General features: G+C 59.3%; 1 protein-coding gene across 5 annotated transcripts in view; it reads left to right on the plus strand.

Annotated features, from left to right (window-relative positions):
• The first annotated feature begins 7,021 nt into the window (after nt 1-7,021).
• BCOR (BCL6 corepressor) overlaps nt 7,022-18,013 on the plus strand; it is an 83,591-nt gene continuing 72,599 nt past the window's right edge. For all 5 annotated transcript variants that reach the window (XM_049834754.1, XM_049834759.1, XM_049834763.1 and 2 more), the window contains exon 1: nt 7,022-7,278. The gene's annotated coding sequence lies outside the window, so the exon portion shown is untranslated. The remainder of the gene's footprint in view (nt 7,279-18,013) is intronic.

An 18,013-nucleotide genomic window follows, 5' to 3' on the forward strand; every position in this document is an offset into this window, starting at 1 on the left:
CTTCAAGGCCAGAGGCACTTCCTGATACAGCCAAATATAAAAGAAAAGCTGGGATTATTATTGTTATTAATTATTTTTATTATTCTACGGCAGCCAAAGGGACGATCAGGGGACCGTGCAGCGCTCTCTGCCCGCTTCTTCACGCTCCCACTCCTTTCTCCCCCCCCCCCCCATTTTTTCTTTCTTTTTTTCTTCTTTTTTTTTTTTTTTTTTTGTTGAAACTCAGCTGCTTCCTTGCAGGGCTCCGAAGATTTAACCCTTTGCCCGCAGAGGCTTGAGGTGGGTAAGCACAAAAGCAGATCGCGAAAGCCTTGAACTGGAAAAAAAAAGAAAAAAACCCAACCCAACACGCGCCCAGCGAGAAGTCAGTAAAACGCACCGTTACACACACAGCAACGTGGTTTGGCTTTAGGGAAGACGAGGGGGGGGGAAGCGAGAGAGAGACGTAGCCTCTCTCTCCACCGCCCCCCGGTTCTGCCAGCCCCTGCCTGGTGCCTGCAGTTGCACTCTGAGTAAATAGTTCCCACACATGGTCCACATTTTGCACAGCAGCAGCGTGTTTCCTCTCGGTCTCTCGTTGCTGCTCTCCGAGCAAAGGAAAAGAGAGAGAGAGAGGTTTAGAGGAAGTTAAAAATCAGGCGAGCTGAGAAAAGACTCTGCGTTACACACATCCTGAATGAAAGCGAAAGCCCAGCATTTCGGCCCTCTGAGCGCCAAGCTCTCACCTCCTTCCTAATGTCACTAACATACACGTTGGACGTATCTCAGTAATTACTTACACCCGGCGAGAAGGGCTCTCTCGGGCGCTCACAATAGCCGGAGCCCACCGGGGTGAGTCCGGCCGGGCTGCAGCTGCCCGGGGGGAGCCGAGCTCCTTCCCCGCCACCTGGGGGGATTCCTCGACCCTGGAGACGGGTGCCTGGCAGTCAAGCCACATTTGCAGAAATGACCGTGTCCTAGCCCACCCGGCGTTTGCTTTCCTAGGGCACCTAGGGGCGGTGGGACGGGGGGGAGAGGGGATGCTGGTGGGCCAGGCGGGTCCCCCGAGGAGGGTCACGTCCGTCCCTGGCACCCGCCCTTACCCCCCCCCCCCCCCTCCTGGGCCTGCAAACCCGCTGCCTGCCCCGCGCCCAGGGAGCTGGAAGCCAGGGTGCCGGCGAGGTGTCCGCCGCTGGGAAACCATGATCCGGCGTCCTCCTTTTCTTTCTCCATCCAGGCCCCGGCTCCGTCCCCGCCCGCCCCTGAGCCGGGATCAGCCAGATGATCCTCCGGCCGTCGTCGGCTGAGTGGCAGCCGCTTCGTGGGTAGCATTAGGCCTCGGCCACTCCGCGCTCCCGTGACCCCGCCGCGTCTCTCTCCCTCCGTAGCGGCCCCTCCGGAGCCCGGCGCCCCATCAGCTCTCGCTGTGTGATATTTAAAAGAAGGGTTGCATTCTCCCCAATAGAAGCCCACTCGTTTCCTTGTTGCCAGGAACAAAGCGTACATTCAGAGGGGTGGCTGTTGACGGCTCCCTCTGTATAGCACTGGAAAGCGGGTGGCCTTTGGTTACTGGCAAGGAAAATTCTAATCAGGGTGCTTGTAAGCGGGGCTTTATAGAAGCTTAGTTACAAAAGGCTTACACCAGAGTAATGCAATAACTATAATAACAGCCAGGGAGCCCTAAAGAGGGTGGAATGTGCTTGTGTCTGGATGATTTTCCCCGCTAGCACAGAGAGGGACTGTTTACCGCGAGTGCCATTAAGTATCGCTGGAAACTCACCAACCGCAGACTTATTTCACTATACTTTATTGTTGTATCTGCACTAAAAGCAGCTTGCTTCGGACGACTTGTAGATCGTCCTAGAGGAGAAGGAGAAAGAGCCCGCCGCCCTCGGGTGTCGGAGGAGACTCGGAGCGGAGGGGCAGTGCCAAGGGCGAGGGAGCTGCGAGCCAGGGCCCGGCCGGGGCGGCCTGACCGGAGCGCGTCCCGGCGGGCACCGCCGCCGCCGCCGAACAAAGCGGCGAAGCGAAACGGCCCCCCCCTCGCCCAGCGGCACAAAGCCGTCGGGCTCCCGCCCCCGGGGGTGGGCAGCGACGTCGCCTCCGCCGCCCTCCTCGGCTGACGCGACCGATAAGCGAGAGGGGGCCCCGGGGCGGACACCGGGGGCCGAGCAGGAGGGGGCCCGGAGGGGGGGGGGGGGTGGGAGAGCATCGCCCGCCCGCCGCCCCGGGCAGCGGTGACCCCGCTGTTCCGGCTCAGCCCGGCTCCGGCTCGGCGCGGCTAATGGGATCAGCCGCTGCCCTCCGCCGCCTCGTGTTGATATTTCCAGCCCGCCGCCGCCGCCTCTCCGCCCGGCCCCGTTGCCCGCCGTCCCCCGGCCCCGTCGTCCCCGTCGTCCACCCCCCCCCCCCGCAGCCAGACCCAGCTACCGCTTGGCCGCCGGCGAGGGGCCGCGGCTCCGGAGGGCAGGAAATGGCTTGGCGGGGGAGCCAGGGCGGTCACCCCGCCCCGCCGCGATCCCGGGGCACGGTGGCGGCCGGGGAGGGAGAGGGCTGAGGCGGGAGGGGACCCGGGAGACCGCGCCGGCCCCGGGTGGGACGCGTGAGGCGGGCACTGCTCCACCGCCGCCCCCATCCCCGCACACACACACGCACAACACCACCCACCCACCCCACACCCCCCCCCCGGCACCCCCGAGCAGACTTTGCAGCGCTTTATTTCAACGGAACAACGGAGCGCAGCGAGCAAACTGCTGCTCCGCGCAGGGCAAGAAAAATGGGTTTTTAATAGGCAAGGTCGGCGTGCTTGGCAGCCGGCCACCGCGGCCGGGGAAATAAACAAACAGAGGAGCTGCGACTTCAGGTCGGAGCAGAAGTTGCGCTCCCGGGCGAGAGGAGCCCGCCGCACGGTCCGCGGGGCGAGCACGGAGGAGCCGCCGCGGCGAGCAGCTCCGGACACCCCCCCCCGGCCCCCCCAACCTCGCCCCGCTCCGCGGCCCCGGGACAGGCTCGCCGGCTCCCCGCGGCCCCGGGACAGGAGCGGGGGGGGGGGGGGGGGAAGCTGCCGCCCTTCGCTACCGGGCGCGGTGCCGCCGGGCTGGCAGCGGGCGGGGAGGGCAGCTGGCCGCCCTTCTTTATCGCTCTCCGGCGGTGCCGCTCGCGTAACCGCGGCCGTGAGGCACGGCCGGCCCCGGGGAGGCGGGGAGGGAGTAGATGGAGAGAGGGGGAAAACGGAGCCGCCCGATCGCGAAGCGGTGGGACGGAGTCTGCCGGAGGGTTTCCAGCGTTGCCCGCGGGGTTCCCCGCTCCGCCGCCGGGGTTCGGCAGGGCTCGGCGGTGCCGGCCCCGCTGGCCGCACCGCGGGGGGGTGGTGGGGGGTGGTGTTCACCGCGCTCCCGCTCTCGCCGCGCGTTCCGGGCTCGGTGCCGAGCACTCCCGGCTGCCGCTCATCAGCCTCCGCGCTGCCTCCCGCCGCCGCCTCGCTCACTGCCGGCTCTGCGGGCGGCAGGGCAAGCGCGGATCCCGCGGTCTCCCCAGTGGCACTGCCCGCCGTGCGTCCTCGGGGGGGGGGGGGGGGTGGTGGTGGTGTGTGAGGGGGACCGGGGGGGGGTGGGGGGGGTCCGTTCCTCCTCTCGCCAGCATCCCAGTTCCCTTCCCGAGCTGCGGACTGGCCCCTCTGCAGCGCCGTCCCTCTGCAGGGCCCACGCGGGGCGAGAGGCGGCCCCCACCTGAGCAGGGGGCTGTGTAGCCCCTCTGCCCGAGGAGGGGTCGGCGGGCACGGCCGTCTTTTTAGCACCCACCGGCCAACCGGGCCGCAGAAGCCCCGCCGTCCCCAGGGGGAAAGGGAGAGAGGCTGGCCCGGCGTGCCCTCAGGAGAGGAGGGCGAAGGGAGCCGAGAGCGAAGTCCAAGCCTGGGGAAGCTGGACGAAAGCTCGGGGAGAGGCCGGCGGCCCCCACCCCGGCGGTCAAAGCCCTTTCCCGGCGCGGCGGTGGCAGCGGAGCACCTTTTCGCCGCTGCCCTCGGGTCGTGTCGTTCCCCCCCAGGAGCACGGCCCGGGCTGGGGCCCCGGTACGCCGGGAGAAGGCACGGGGGCGAGCGGCGCACCCCAATTTCCCACGGGGCCTGGGCTCCCAGCGCCACTCCACCGTCACCAGCATCTCCCGGCAGAGCCCCGTCCCCCCCCCCCCACCCCACCGCTCCCCCCCAGCGCAGGGCTCGCAGCTGGGCGCGGAGACAACGGGGGCTGCGACCGGGCCGGGCGCCGGGCAGGGGGGCGGCGGCGGCTGTCAGCGGTGCTCCCGCTCCTCGCCGCCCGGGCAGCTGCCAGCTCTTTGGCAGATCGCTCTGCAAACGTCTCCCAAGGACTCCTGCAAGGGCTGAGAGGGGTCATGGGGAATAGCTGAATAGTGCGAGAGGCCGGGCTAACGGGAGAGCGGGGACCAGCCGGGGTGGAGGAAAGGGAGAGGTGCAGAGAGCCGGGGGGGGGGGGGGCGGCTGGGGGGAAGAAGGGGAAGGCAAAGCCACCAGCCTGCGAAATGCTGAGTTGGCAGCATGCCGAGAAGCTGGGGAGTACTGCAGTCCCGAGAGCCAGGGAAGGGGCGATGAAGAAGCAGCCTGAATGGGGCAAAGACTGTCTCTTGCAGACCTGACGTGACCTATCGCTTCAAAAATCTGGCTTCCCCTTCTAAGTGCCAGGGTGTACCTGCAGGGTAGTCTCTGCCTTTCTGTCTCCCGTCCCATTATTTCAGTACAGTCTAATCCTTGTGTTGTGACCTACAGCAGCGCTCTGATTTATTTTTAATGCGTTCCGATTCCTGTTCCGTTATCAAGAGATGCATTGAGATTCATTTGCCATCCCCTGCTTTTCAGACTTCTGTTCTGCTGGAGGGACCCGCCAATAGAGCTTAATTCGATTTGATATGATTTAATGAACACCTTTATCTTTTGTTTTTTAGCAGGAGGATAAAGAATACAACCGCATTCAGCTTTTGCTAAATCAGACACGTTTCCCACCGAAATTCTATCTGGTGACACACACTCACTGTAACATTTCATTAACAACCCCCTTGATATATTGATTTTTAATATTTGTATTAAATGTTGTGTAAAATTGAACTCAGGCGTTAGAAGAGATTGTGCAAGTCACAAGACATGACTCCTACTTAATTGTTATTTTTTTTTTTTTTCGGTCCTGGAACAACAGTTGGAAAGAGGCCAGCTGGACGGAGAAGAAAAAAATAAAAAAAAATTAAAAATAAATTCTCCACGGGAGGAATAAAGGGCAGTGCCCGGGAAAGCCCGAGGGAGATGGAGAGAAAGCTCAACCCTTCGGCAGGCGCGGCCAGCAGGGCCCGGCTGCCCTCCCCGTCCCCGTCTCCCCCCCCCCCCCCATGCCCCCCGTAGGCCACGGGGGTCACCCCCGCCGGCCCCAGCCCCCCCGGGCCGCGGCGGCCGCCCGGTTCCCCTCTCCTTCCCCTGCTCTCCCGCCTGGCTCCCTGCGCGTCGCCTCTCTCCCTCCTGCTCCATCTGGTTTCTCCCCTCCTCCTCTCCAACCCCCCCCCCCCCCCCCCTTCCATGTTGTCTCCGTGACTCTCCCCGCTCCACGTTACGCCTCCGGCCCCGGGGGGAGCGTTTCCCCGCCGCGGACGTGGAGGGGCCCCGGCAGCGCGGCCCGTTACCCGGGCTCAGCCGGGCCAGCAGGCAGCACGGAGGGGCGAGGGGGGGGGGACACACACACACGGGGGACGGCAGGGGAAGGAGAGGGCCGTGGGGAGGGGTGCCAGCCAAAACTCCCGGCCAGAGAGTTTCCCGGGTGTGCGGGAGAAGAGCTTGAAGAAGTTAATCTCCCCCACTCTCCCCTCCCTTCTTGTTTTCTTTCTCCCCACCCCCCCGCCCCCCCAGGAATACGAGGCATTCAGAGATCAGCATAATTCACCTGCATCAAAAAAACCTCGCGAGCTATAAACTAGCGGCTGATCCTCCGCTTAGACTAGTGTTTAGCCGTTCATGCATCATGAGTGTCAAATAAATGCCTGATTGAGGCCCTCAGCGGAGGAATTAGCTTTCCTTGTGCTGGAAATGCATAATAGAGAAAGTGCTGAGGCATCCTCCCCGGAGTTAGCTCGGGCTCCGCTCCCTGCGCTCCTCGTTTCGGGAGATTTCCCCTCCCGCACCCCGGCTCCCCCCCCCCCCTCCCTTATCAGCACGCCCAGCTGGCGAGGGGAGCGCTCCGGAGGGGGGGTGGGGGGTCCCGGACCGAGGGGGGAGGTCGGGCTGGGAGCGGAGAGAGTAACCGAGCATCCCTCCCGGTGCCCAAGTCCCCGGTGCTGCCCCGCCGGCGCTGCGGGGGCTCCGCGGGGAACGCCGGGGGGTGGGTGTGTGTGGGGAGGGGGGGGGTATCGCCCCTCAACGAGCCGCTTGTCGTTCGGTCGCCCTTCCGCACCGGGGGCCTCATCCTGCCGGCGGTTACGACCCAGCCCCGAAGTTTGGTGGTGAAGCGAGGAGGGGGGGGAAGCCCCGAAGCGGCCCCCCCCCGGGCAGGGGATGCCGTCGGCGCTGGGAGGGCGGCCGAGGCACCCAGGGGTTAACCGCGCCGCGGCCGGGAGGAGCAGTTAAAGTGCACGGGCTGCAGATGCTTTTCAGGCCTCGGTGTCTACCGTTTTAAATTAAAAAAAAAAAAAAAAAAAAAAAAAAAAATGCACCCGGCCCGACCGTGCACCAGTGACCTGCAATTTCCCCTTCTTTTCAAACTGAAATATGGCCAAACTATCTTCAAGTTAACTTAGGGGCTGGGGGACGGGAGGCGGGGGAGGTTGGGGTGGGGAGGGGGTGGAGGGGGGGGGTGGGGAGGAGGAAATCGCTCTGGGTTGAGATCTCTGTGTCAAGTTTCATCCCCTCCTGACATTTCTGGCTCCGCGCCAAAGTCCTGAAAATGGAAAATTGGGGAAGGGCGGGCGGTGCGGGGAGTGTGTGTGTGGGGGGGGGGGGGTGGGGGTGGGTGGGTGTGTGGGATGGGGGGGGGGTGTGGGTGAAGCGGGCCGGAGCTCTCGGCGGAGCGGCAGTAAGGAGAGGCTCTGGCCCAAGAGGGATGCATGAGCGAGCCCGTCTGAGCGGAGCGCGGCGGCATCTTCCGCCATCCAGCCCGCCGCCCAGGCGCGTGGAGAGCCGCCGGCCGCTGCCATTGTTACCGGCGGGCGATGCGGGGACCGGAGCCGCCGCTCCGGCGAGACCTAAATAACCCCTGACAGCGTCTCTTCGTACCCACAGCTCGGCAGATTGCACTCGGCGGACGGCCTCAGGTCTGTGTCGCTCCCTTTCGCGGGAGTCCCTTTAAATCACCGCTGCCCCCCCCCTCCCCCCTCCGCCTTCTCCCGGGGGATGCTGCCGATCTTCCCCCCCCCCCCCCCCCCCATCCCCGCACACCGTCCCCTCCTCGTTCCCCCTCCCGCAGCCGGCCGCGGCCCCGCTGCCACGGCTCGGCACGGCGCGGAGCCCCGCCGGGGAAGGGAGGCGGGGGGGGGGGGGGGGGAAGAGAAAAGTCTCTGCTGAAATACTTTCGGCAGGCTGCGCCTTTGCCAGGAGGGGTCTTAGCGCCGGGTCTTTTGTCTTGGGGCCTTCGCCTGCGTCCCCCGGGGTGGCTGGCGGCTCTCCCGAGAGGAGCCTCCGGGGAAAGCACCGGGGCGTCCCGGGCTGCCGCCGCCGCGGGCACCAGGGTCCCGGCCCCCCCTCCCCCCCGCTATCAGCGCCCGGGCGGCACTTCTGCAGGCTCGCCCGCCTGCCGGTTCCCCTCTCCGGCCGCAGGAGCCGAGGGGCTCGGGCTGTGAGCCCGGCCCTCCGGAGCCCCGTCCTGCCCGCAGCGTGACAGTGGCCCAAGGTGTGTGTGGGGGGGTCCCTCGCCAGTCACTCCACCGGCATTGCAGAAAGTGGGCCGGGGTGGGGGGGGGGGCAACTCCGGCAACCAAAGCGCTACTTTGCAGCTGCCCCCCCTCCCCGCGCCCGGCAGCACCGGGGCGAAGCGAGCGGACGTGTGCGCTCCCTTCCCCCGGGACACCGTGGAGCGCCACGTCCCCCACGGGCCCCTTGCGAGGGGGCACTTTATTTTTTTCCAGCATCCTTTTCCTCACATCCCCCCCCCCCCCCCCTCCCCGCCCCCTCGCCCCGGCTGAGGCCGAGCCGGTCTGTTTGTATGTGTGTGTGTGTGTGCGAGACGAGGTTATCGCCAACCCGAGTCATTCTTTCCAGGCCGGCTGCCGCGGGAGTCTCTCCCAGGTGGAGCCGGTGCGGGCGGCCGGTACCGGGGGAGACAAAGGCGGGAGCCCCGGCTGCGTCCGGAGCCCCGCGGCGTGGACAAGTGCGGGGGCTGCCGGCTCGGCCGGGCTCGGTTCGGCTCGGACACCCCCCCCCCCCCCCCCCCGCCTCGTCCTCCCCGGGCCGGCGGCGGCGGGGCTGGGCCGGGGCCGGGGGGTGCTGCCTCTGCCCCGGGGAGCGCGGGCTGGGTTATCCGAGCGCGTCTCTCCGGTTCCATTGAATGCAGCACTTTTAGGCGATTGTTTTCCCTTTCCACTTGTTTGTCTCCTGCTAGCCTCGTAAACTGCTCCATGATTTATTACCTAGGCTAAGTGCTTAATTTGTGAATATGAAACAGATTAAAAGGAGATCGGCGTATTTTAGCAGGCAGGCCAGAGCAAAGCCCGGCAGCTGTTTCGAGTTTGTAGGCACCTCCAACCTCGTGTTAAGCAGGCTAGCCTGCTAGTGATCAAGGGGGTATCCCCGGGCTCTCTCCGAGAGGCCCACCACCGCCGGCTCCCCGTGCGCACGGCTGCCGCGGAGACCAGCCGCGGGATGGGCGCTGTGAGTTGGTTTTGATTTTTTTTTTTTGGGGGGGGGGGGGGGACACGAGGACACACACGACACACCGATGCCGTCCGTCAAACCGATACCCTGGGCTTCAAGGAGCTGCTGTGTCCCCAAGGCGGGCTCTGCGGCGGAGGGCCCAGCAGGCACGCAGAGGGTTAACGACGACTCTGCCCTCTCCTTCAAAGGACTCACTCGAGATAGAGTAAATACGGTCGGGGAGGGGGGGGGGGGGGTGCCGCTCAGGCCACATGATGCAAAAGTAAGACAAGCACACTCCGGAGAACAAAGGCTTCCTCCCCCCTTCCTCCCCCTCCCCCCAAAATCTGTCTTAATTCTGCAAGTAAACTTGAGCAGCTATAAAACAAAGGGGGAAGGATGGAAGTTATAGCCAAGGGACAATCCAAATAAATACCTTTGATGCAGTCCAAGCACGCACTCGGGATTTTCTGGAGCCCCCCGCCCCACCCCATATCCTCAGCCAGGCGGGACGTCGCGGGGTCCCCCCACGACACGGTGACTGCACCGTCAGGGTTGTGGCTTGGGACGATTTAGGCCACGTCCCGCTGCCTGGGGCCAGCCCTGCGGGAGGAAGGCTGGGGCCAGGACCGGGACCGGGACCGGGACCGGCAGCAGCGGGGCAGGCCTGCACCCGGTGTCCCACGGGACCAGCTCGCCGGGAGGACTGCGGGGCCGGTAGAGACGTGCCCGGGTCCCCGAGGAGGCCGTGAAGCACGGTGTGGGGCTGGGAGCGATGTCCCAGCACCGCAGGAGCCCGACCGGAGCCACCCAAGGTGGTTTGTGTGCCCCCCCCGACCCGGTGATGGCCCCGGTCCCGGGTCATGCAAGCGACACCTCCCTGCCTGCGACCCCCCTGCTCCCGACTGCCCTGCGTTTGCAGAGCAGGCCAGCTACTTTCATGCTTGTCACCAGCACCCTGGAGCAATTCCCAGCCCCAGTGCCCCACGGAACCTGCCTTCTCCCTTCACGCCGTCCCCCGCCTCTCCCCCCCCCCCCAACTTGGCCCTTGGAGGAGTTTTTAATGCATCGGGGACGGCAGAGGAAGCGAAGGGGGAAAGCAGCAAGCCAGCAGCCTGTGCAGCCGAGCAGACCGCGAGGCCTGCTGTGTACAAAGCACTGCTGCTAAGCCCGAAAGCCAGAGAAAGGCAAAAATCTGTAACCTGCCCTGTACCTCTGAGCGCCGGTTAAGAACCGGGAGCAGGAGCACTGTGTCACTCCCGCTGGAGCACAGCAGGCAGGGCTGGCTAGGAGGTAAATGACTCGTGTGCCCTTGTTGCACCTCAAGCGGTTGCTCTGGTGCTGCAAGACGCGGCTGGTGTCGGGGCTGCGGAAGGAGCGGGAGATGGGGAAAGTCTGGGGACGAGGTGTGGGGTGGCACATGTCTGGGCAGGCTGAGCCCCGGTCTGCCGGGGAGCGGGAGAGCAAAAGACCGTGAACACGGGATCCAGAAAGATCCCTGCGTGTGTGCGTGTGTGAAGATGTCAGAGCAAGTCTTGTCTGGGGAAAGCTGAATATAAGCTGTGGCTGGGAAGCGGTCCTGTAGGTACCTGCGAGTGAGGGCTTGGGGACACCCCCTCCCATGGCAAGGAAGCACCTGAAGGAAGAGTGCAAGAACGAGACGACAGCGGATATGTGTTTGTGTGTCTACGCAACCGTTTCAGGTTGGCTTGAGACGAGGTCCTTCTTCCGTATTTGGGGCAAGATTTGTGGCAAACCAGTGCTGGAACCCATTTCCCAGGGGCCTGATGGGGTTTGGGTGTAGCTGACAGGTCCCTGCCTTGTGCCAGCAGAGGTATTGCATAGGTATTACACGCCACTGCTGTTTCTAGCCCTGGGCCTCGTTCACTGATTGAAAAGTAGGACCGAAACTTTTGAGCAACCTGAAGAGCAGTAGGCAAAAATGGCCCCGGGGTCTTTGCACCTCCCTGTAGGTTCTGCACAGAGCTGTTGTCTCGCTAGGTACCCCCAGCATTTTAGCAGGGAGAGAAAAACACAGGCTTGTGTCGTGATGATAAGATACAGCGCTTTTCTCCCCAAGCAGTATACGTAACAAGAAGCTGGAAAAAAGACAGTGGCAATGGAAAAAGAAAAAAAACCCTTTCCAACTTGTTGGCTCGGCCTTGGCAGTCATCCCTACCTCAGGGAGGGCTATGGCCACAATGTTAAGCCTTGGTTACACTGCTGAAATTCACCATGCTAAAAGTCACCTGGTCCCTCGAGCGCTCTTGTAAAGCACTCCAGGTCCCCATAGAAAACGGTTTGCGTGTGCTTAAAACTATGTGAATTGGATTTGCTTCCAACAGCGCATAATGCCAGTTTCAGCCTGATCCTGTCTGGCTTTCACTGAATTAACGCCTGGATGGATCTAAGTCCAAATGTCTCAGACCAAAGTGGTTCGGATAGTCCTCCTGCTGCTGTCCCTCGCTGCCCCAAAGGCATTTTAATATCTCCTTGGAAGCGCTCTTATGTGGCGATGGCTAAGCCTCAGAAACAAAGCAGTGGAGAACGCTACTAAAGCAGAACGAGCAAACCCCGATGGTTTGGTGCAGTTGGCAGGGTCACCGAAAAGTATGAAAGCTGCTTCAGTTTGGAGCACAGGCGCACCCCAGGCTCCCCTCACAGCCCCAGCCCTCCCCGGGCAGCAGCAGCAGGCTGCGGGCACCCCGTCCTCACCAGCCTGCAGGCCTTCTTGCAACCGGGCTTACACCTTTGACGTTTGCCCAGTAACAGTTATCAAGTCGCAACGTCTCTCTTTTTCACCACTTCCTAACAACTCGCTGCCTCCGGAATGCTCCCGAGAAGGAGAAAAAACGATTTCACAAGTCCTGTCACCAAAACTCTTAAAGACCTCTACGTGACCACCTAAATGATGTCTTCATATTCTTATAAACTCTGTTTATGCTGCCTGTCTGGGCTCTGTTTAGATTTGTAAGCTCTTCGGGGTATGACTCTGCCTTGCATCGCCTAATGGACTGTGGCTATCATCTAAACACAAAACAGCAGGGAGAAGTTTTGGACTAGGGCAAGGTTCAGGATGCGGAGGGATAAATAGGGGGATCGACATGCACTAAATTTCAGTGCTATTTTATCTTTCCAGGTTCACAAGTATTGTGTTACCTGACAGCAGCTTTAGCGTGCTGGGCACTCTGTAGGCACAGAAGGCAGATTGTTCCTGTCTGCCCAAAAAAAACGGAAGCAAAACTGTAAAAACTACAACGGCAGATGACCAGGACGGCGATGCCAATGGTACAGGGAGGCAGGCGAGCTCCGGGCTTCAGCCGCGGGCTCTTTTGCCACGGCTCTCCGAGGCCACCGCTCCCAAAGGCTGTGTCCTGCAGTTAGAAGAGAACAGTGTGCGTTTGTATGCGTGTGTTCATGTGAATGTAATTTTGTTTCTACATAATGTGGATTACCTTTTTTTTAGCGGCAAATCCTTTCAGGGGTTTAGATAAAAAGAGAAATCCTGCAGCCGTTCCCTCCCTGGGAAAGGGCTTGTCTCCTGTCGCTTTCTCTGCTCCTTTTTCCGAGCGCTCCCCAAACACCCTTTTTCCTAGCTCGGCATCCGATCTCACCTTGAGAGCCTGCCCGCTCTCAGGGTGAAACGCTCTCACACGGGGAGTAGGGGAAAACGCAAGGAATAAGGCACAGCAGGTGAGGTGCTCGGATGAATGGGAGGAGAAGGGAACCGGGGTGTAGGGTGTAGAAGTACCCCCCAACAGCGTTGCACTGGGTGGTGCTAATGGGGGGGGGGTTACACCCCCACAGCCCCCCCAGGAAGGGAGCTTGGGGGCAGGACACCTAACAGGCTTTCTTCGGAACCGTGGTAGGACTGCTTGGCTTTACAAAGTGTGAAGGCAATCTTGTCGGGAAAGAGAGCTCCATTGATTTAAATGCAAAATTACCCTCCCGCAGTTCTAATTTCCCAGGCGAGGGCTGTGCAGGCTCTGAAAACATGGAAGTTGTTGATGTATTGGTTCAATTAATTTTTAAAATAAGTTTGAATGCCATTTGTTTCAAATTTGATAGGAAAGCGCTGTAGATTTTTGCAAGCAAAGACCAAGGTGAAGCGCAGATGGGGTATGTATTTCGCACAGCCTTGAAAAGAGGGCTTAAACGAGGCATTCATTTAGTACCCGGCCTCGGCGCGGGGATGAGCGAGACCCGTGGTGAAAGAAAAAGACCTGCACATCTGTATTTGCTAAGTGGCACTGGCAGCAGTCAGCCAGCTCGCTGAGAAGAGCAGACATGAGGGTGTGAGGCCCAGGGGAGACTGCTGGGTCCCTGGTGCTTTTTAAAAGGAAATAATAGCTTGTGGGGGAACCCTTTCTGGTGGCCTTGGCTCCCGTGACCCCCCTCTGATGTATGATATTTAAACAAGGAAATGTCAATATTGGTTTTCCACATACAGCCTAGTTCTGCTCTCCATGAAAACTAATGACAAACCCCTTGGAGGGCGAGAGGAGAGCAGACCCCAAAACAGTCGCTCAGACCCAAATGCTGTTGGGTGCAGCAGCCTGGAAGGAAGAAAGAGCAGGTTGTCACGAGCGGCTGGGCGATGGTGCGCTTGCAGGTAAATTAGAAAGAAGAGAAGCAATCCCATCCGGCGATACGCCGTGCTTCAAAGCTGCAGGTCTGATGGTTTGAATGATTATTGCTTTTTAAAATTATAAATTGCATTTTGGTACAGCAAGTGAGGGTAATGTGCTGCTTGCTAGAATTAAGTGCAACTCGGGTGTTTTGTTATAACAAAGGTGACTTCTCTGTGCTCGCTTTTTCATGGTCGGGGCTAACGGAGAATTTGATTTGAACCCAATGCCTATCTAGCAGTGGTTTTGGACAGGAGTGATGCCAATTGTACGAGAAGATGCCCATAAACCAGGCCATCAGATTTATCTTCTCATATACGTGTCCTCTGAGGTAGGAAAGTGTAAGTCATAGGAAGAGAGGGCAAGTGTGTCTGACTCATAGTAAAATGAGGGCACGTGGAAAGTATAAACGAGGGGAGGGCTGCTACTAGTAGGACATGAAGGCTCTGCCATGTGTCATGGGAAAAATAATTTTATTGGGGGTAATTTAAGCTTAAAGGGGGAGTTGTGGTGCAACTGTGTGGCACAGAACATGAGGTGGAGCATATACACAAAAGCAACTTAACCCTTTATCCTGTGCTGCCCTCATCTTGGTGTTGGTTTATGCAGGCTGGCCCTCTCCGGGTGTTGCAGCAGCAGCTTCGGGGTCCTCTAACATAATGTGAACTTCATCATAGTTCACCCCAGGGTAAAAAGCACAGCTACACAGGCTTTACGCTGTATTGGCACCGTGTCCCTGGAGGCAGTAGCAGAATAAGTGGTGTACGAGTCCCTTCATCAGCTCTGTGCAGATGGAGAATCACTCCTACACGGGGACCAGCTTTCCTGGGCGGGTCGTAGCTGCTTTCCCACCAGAAGGTGCCCACGGTGCAGGCCCGCTATGCTCACCCCGTCTCCAGCGTGTGCCGTGACCTCTGTTAGGGCAGAGGGGTCAGTGGGAACAGCCTGGGGAGCTGAGCGAGCTAGAAGATGCCGTGGGCCAGTCTGATTGCCTTTGGTGGGAAAAGCGCCTTGGTCTAATGCACGACCGCGACATCGTGATTAACGTGAATCTCCAACTGGGACTATGGAAAAAGGCCTATCATTTGGGAGGAAAATAAATAAAGGAGCGTTGCTCAAGTATGAGTCCTGCTAGGAAGCACAGGGATCGTGTCTGAAGCTGAGGCCCAGCCATTTCCAAGACCGTGTCTGTCCTATATGATTTTCTGCTTTTGAGGGTACAAATGATACGGAAAGAGATCTTTGGGGCACTGACTCTTTCACCCTTGCTATATGAGGCCCAGCACAATGCCATCCTAGCTACAGTTGAGGCTTTTGGGAGCCAGTCTCACCCAGATAATCCAGCCACAGCTCAGGCCCTCTCTCATGCGGAACAGAGTCCAGGCTTGCAGCCCCCGGCGCAATGGCACTCGCTGCTCGCAGCGTTTCCCGGTGTAGCTCGAGAAGATCAGAGATTGCGAAGCTACTGGAGCGGTGCAGTTAATGCTTGCGTAACACATGGACCTTGGTCCTCCGAGATCCTGCCATTCCATGCTGCTATTGCACAGCAAGGCTATCTCAGAAGCTGAGATAGACTGAAAAATGGATGGGCGCCACCAGGATGGGCAGAGGAAGGGCATCTCCTATTTCTTTATCAGAGGACATGTCTCATCTGGTAGCCAGTGGGAGAGCCCCAACCTGCTTAATGTCTGTCTTTTGGAGCAGACGGTCATGTGAAGGTGGATGGGGAATGGGCTCGGGTGGGAAAGCAGACCGTTTGCTGTGGTTGAAGAAGCTGTCAGTGAACTGTCTGGGGAGGAGTGTCTCAAAACTGAGCTCCACCACGGCCGCTGAAAGGACTGAACTACCCCGAGTCTTGCTGGAACTTAACTGGGGCTTCGGCACTGCAAGAGAGGAAGAGGGAAAAGAGGGAATGGTGTAGTGGAGCTCTGTCTACGCGCTTCGCTGTTAGTGCCCAGCCAGGGCTAGTGCCGTTATGAGAATACGCAGCAGTTGCTTCTTACAGACAAAAGAAAAAAAAAATTATGAAGCCCTACTGAAGGCTGGGGCTGATGGAGCACTGAAAAAGCCCCAGCTAGAAAAACTGAGCTAGCTCTGCAGTTTGGTCAAGTGATGCTCAGCGTTGTGAATTTGATGAACAACACCAGTCTGCATGAAGACAGGAGACTTTTTAAATGGGGTTTTAATAAAGTCAGTATTGCCAAGGCTATCTATAAAGGTAATCTGCATAGGGTTTTAAACAAGTAAACTTAATGATGCCATTAATGCTTCCGACATGAATGAGACCGTTGCTGGAATACCGCGTCCGGCTCTGTTGTGGGGTTTGCATGTTAAAAGTGCATTGGCAAATTACTGTGGGATCAGAAAAGAACTACAAGAGTGATTCAAGGTCTGGGAATCGCATCTTATTGCAAAAGACTAAAGAAATCCCATCTATTAATTTATCCAAGAGGAGGCTATGACTTGGTTTGATCATAGTCTTTAAGTGCCCTAAGTGTCTCTATGGGGAGATTTCTGATAGTAGAGATCTCTTTAATGTGGCAGACAAAGGCATAATGAGATCCTATGTTGGAAAATGAAGCTCTATGAATTCTGAGCAGAAATAGGTGCATTTTTTTTTTAAACCAGTGAGGGGACATAACCACTGGAACAACTGAGGCAAGCAGTGGGTTTTCTGTTACTTAAAAGTCTTCAGAGCAAGATTGGATGCCAGGCTAAAAGCTCAGCCAGAATTTATGAGTCTGATACAAGAACGTCTGGCTGAAATTCACTGGCCCATGATATGTAGCAGGTCAGAGCAGCTGATCATAATGGTCCGTTCTTGGTTTAAAAAAACTATGAATTAGGAATTTCAAGTCCCCTGAGCCCCGATATTACTGGAGGTCTTGAAGGAATGCGTTATAAGCTGTCATCATTTAATTGTAAGCAGGCAGGGGGATTGTGGTGTTGGGTTTTTTTTAATTAATAAAACTTCTTTTCCAAAAGCTTGCTAGGCACCAGAGTTAAGCAGCTGTTAACAAACATGACAACATTTTAAAAAACAATTCAAATAATTCTCCTTCTCCCGTTTGCTCAGCTTTGTCTTGCAGCGGCACAATTTCATTAGTGCCGTATCTACCACTGTTTCTCTGGATGAAATTGCAAATTCCAGCAAAATAAAAAAAGCGACCTACGTATTTAGGGTAGCCCCCCCTTAGTCCATGCCCTCCTTCACATGCATCCCTTCGTTTCACAGATACGTTGCAGGCTTTCTCTCCGCACCGTGCATGAGCAGAGCAGGGAAGAAGTCCATCCGTGTTCTAGTGCAGGCCCCTCAGGTGGGAATTCATTGTCTGGCACAGGAGCCCTTGGCCTACAGAGCTCCTGGCTTGCCTGAATGAATGGCAGGGAAAGGGAAAAAAGGTATTAAGGAGACACCTGGTATTGCTGAAATTATGCAAGCTATTAACCTCCTTGAGGTTGCATAAAATGGCCTCCAGCAAATGGTCAGAATGTTTTTCTTACACGGGAGGAATAGTTTTCAAGACAGCACAAACTTTCCTAATATCTCCTCGAAAGGGGGAAAAAAAAAAAAAAAAGAAGATAACAAAAAATCCCCGCCGTGACTCTCGGGAGCCTTGAAAATCATATCCACGGTTGCGTGGACATACTAAACCTATGATACATTCAGTGCCTCGTTAGTCTCAGTTATCAAAACCGAAGCGAGAGGTGGCGAGGAGCGCAGCAAAAGATGGAGTTGAAAGCCGCCCGGGGACCGCGCTCCCGTCGGCGGGAGCCCTCTCCCCCCCCCCCCCCCCTTCTCCGGCTCCGCTTCTCAACCCCGCGGCGTTTGATCTGCGGGCAGTGCCTCGGGGGGACGAGGCACCGGGGGCTCGGCCGGGCCGGGCCGGGCCGGGGGGCGCCGGTGCCTCCCGGGGCGCGGGCGGGGAGGTCGGCGGGGAGCCGAGCAGCGGGGGGGGGGGGGGGGGGGGAAGGTGAACCCGGAGGCGAGCGGGGCACAAACCCATTAGTCGCACATAACTTGGGAAGACGCTCGGCCTCGCCATGACAACCGGCGGCCCGGGCTGCTCCCACGTCCCGGCGCCTCCCCCCGGGAGCCCCTTTCCGTCCCCTTTTGCCGGCGTTTGGGGAATGCGGGGTTGGAGAGAGGAGCCCGGTGCGGGTAACAAAAGGGGGATGAAAGGAGCTCTGTAGTTCACTTTACGCGTCCGAGAGGCATTTTCATGCTCCGTAATGAGAAGGGGATCATTCCGAGGAAGTTCAGATCAAAGGGGAGAAGCATCCCGGGCATTTGCATAATTGCCGGATTTCGGAGCACGGGCAGCCGAGCGACCTGGCCATCGCACCGGGGGCTGCTCCTCGCCTCGCCCGGGGGAGGCCCGGAGAGAGGAGAGGCTGCGGACCGCGTCCCCGCGGGGAGACGGCGAGGCCCGCCCCGGGACCGGGGATACGAAGACCGCGGGGCCCCGGGTGGGGGGTGCTGGGCCCGACGGCAGGGAGCCCTCGGGGGCTCCGAAGGGCGACAACCCCCCGGTGCGCGGCTAAGCGGTGCCCGGGTCCCCGGGGGGCCGCC

Source organism: Accipiter gentilis, chromosome 32 (assembly GCF_929443795.1).
Source record: "Accipiter gentilis chromosome 32, bAccGen1.1, whole genome shotgun sequence".
NCBI lineage: Eukaryota > Metazoa > Chordata > Aves > Accipitriformes > Accipitridae > Astur > Astur gentilis.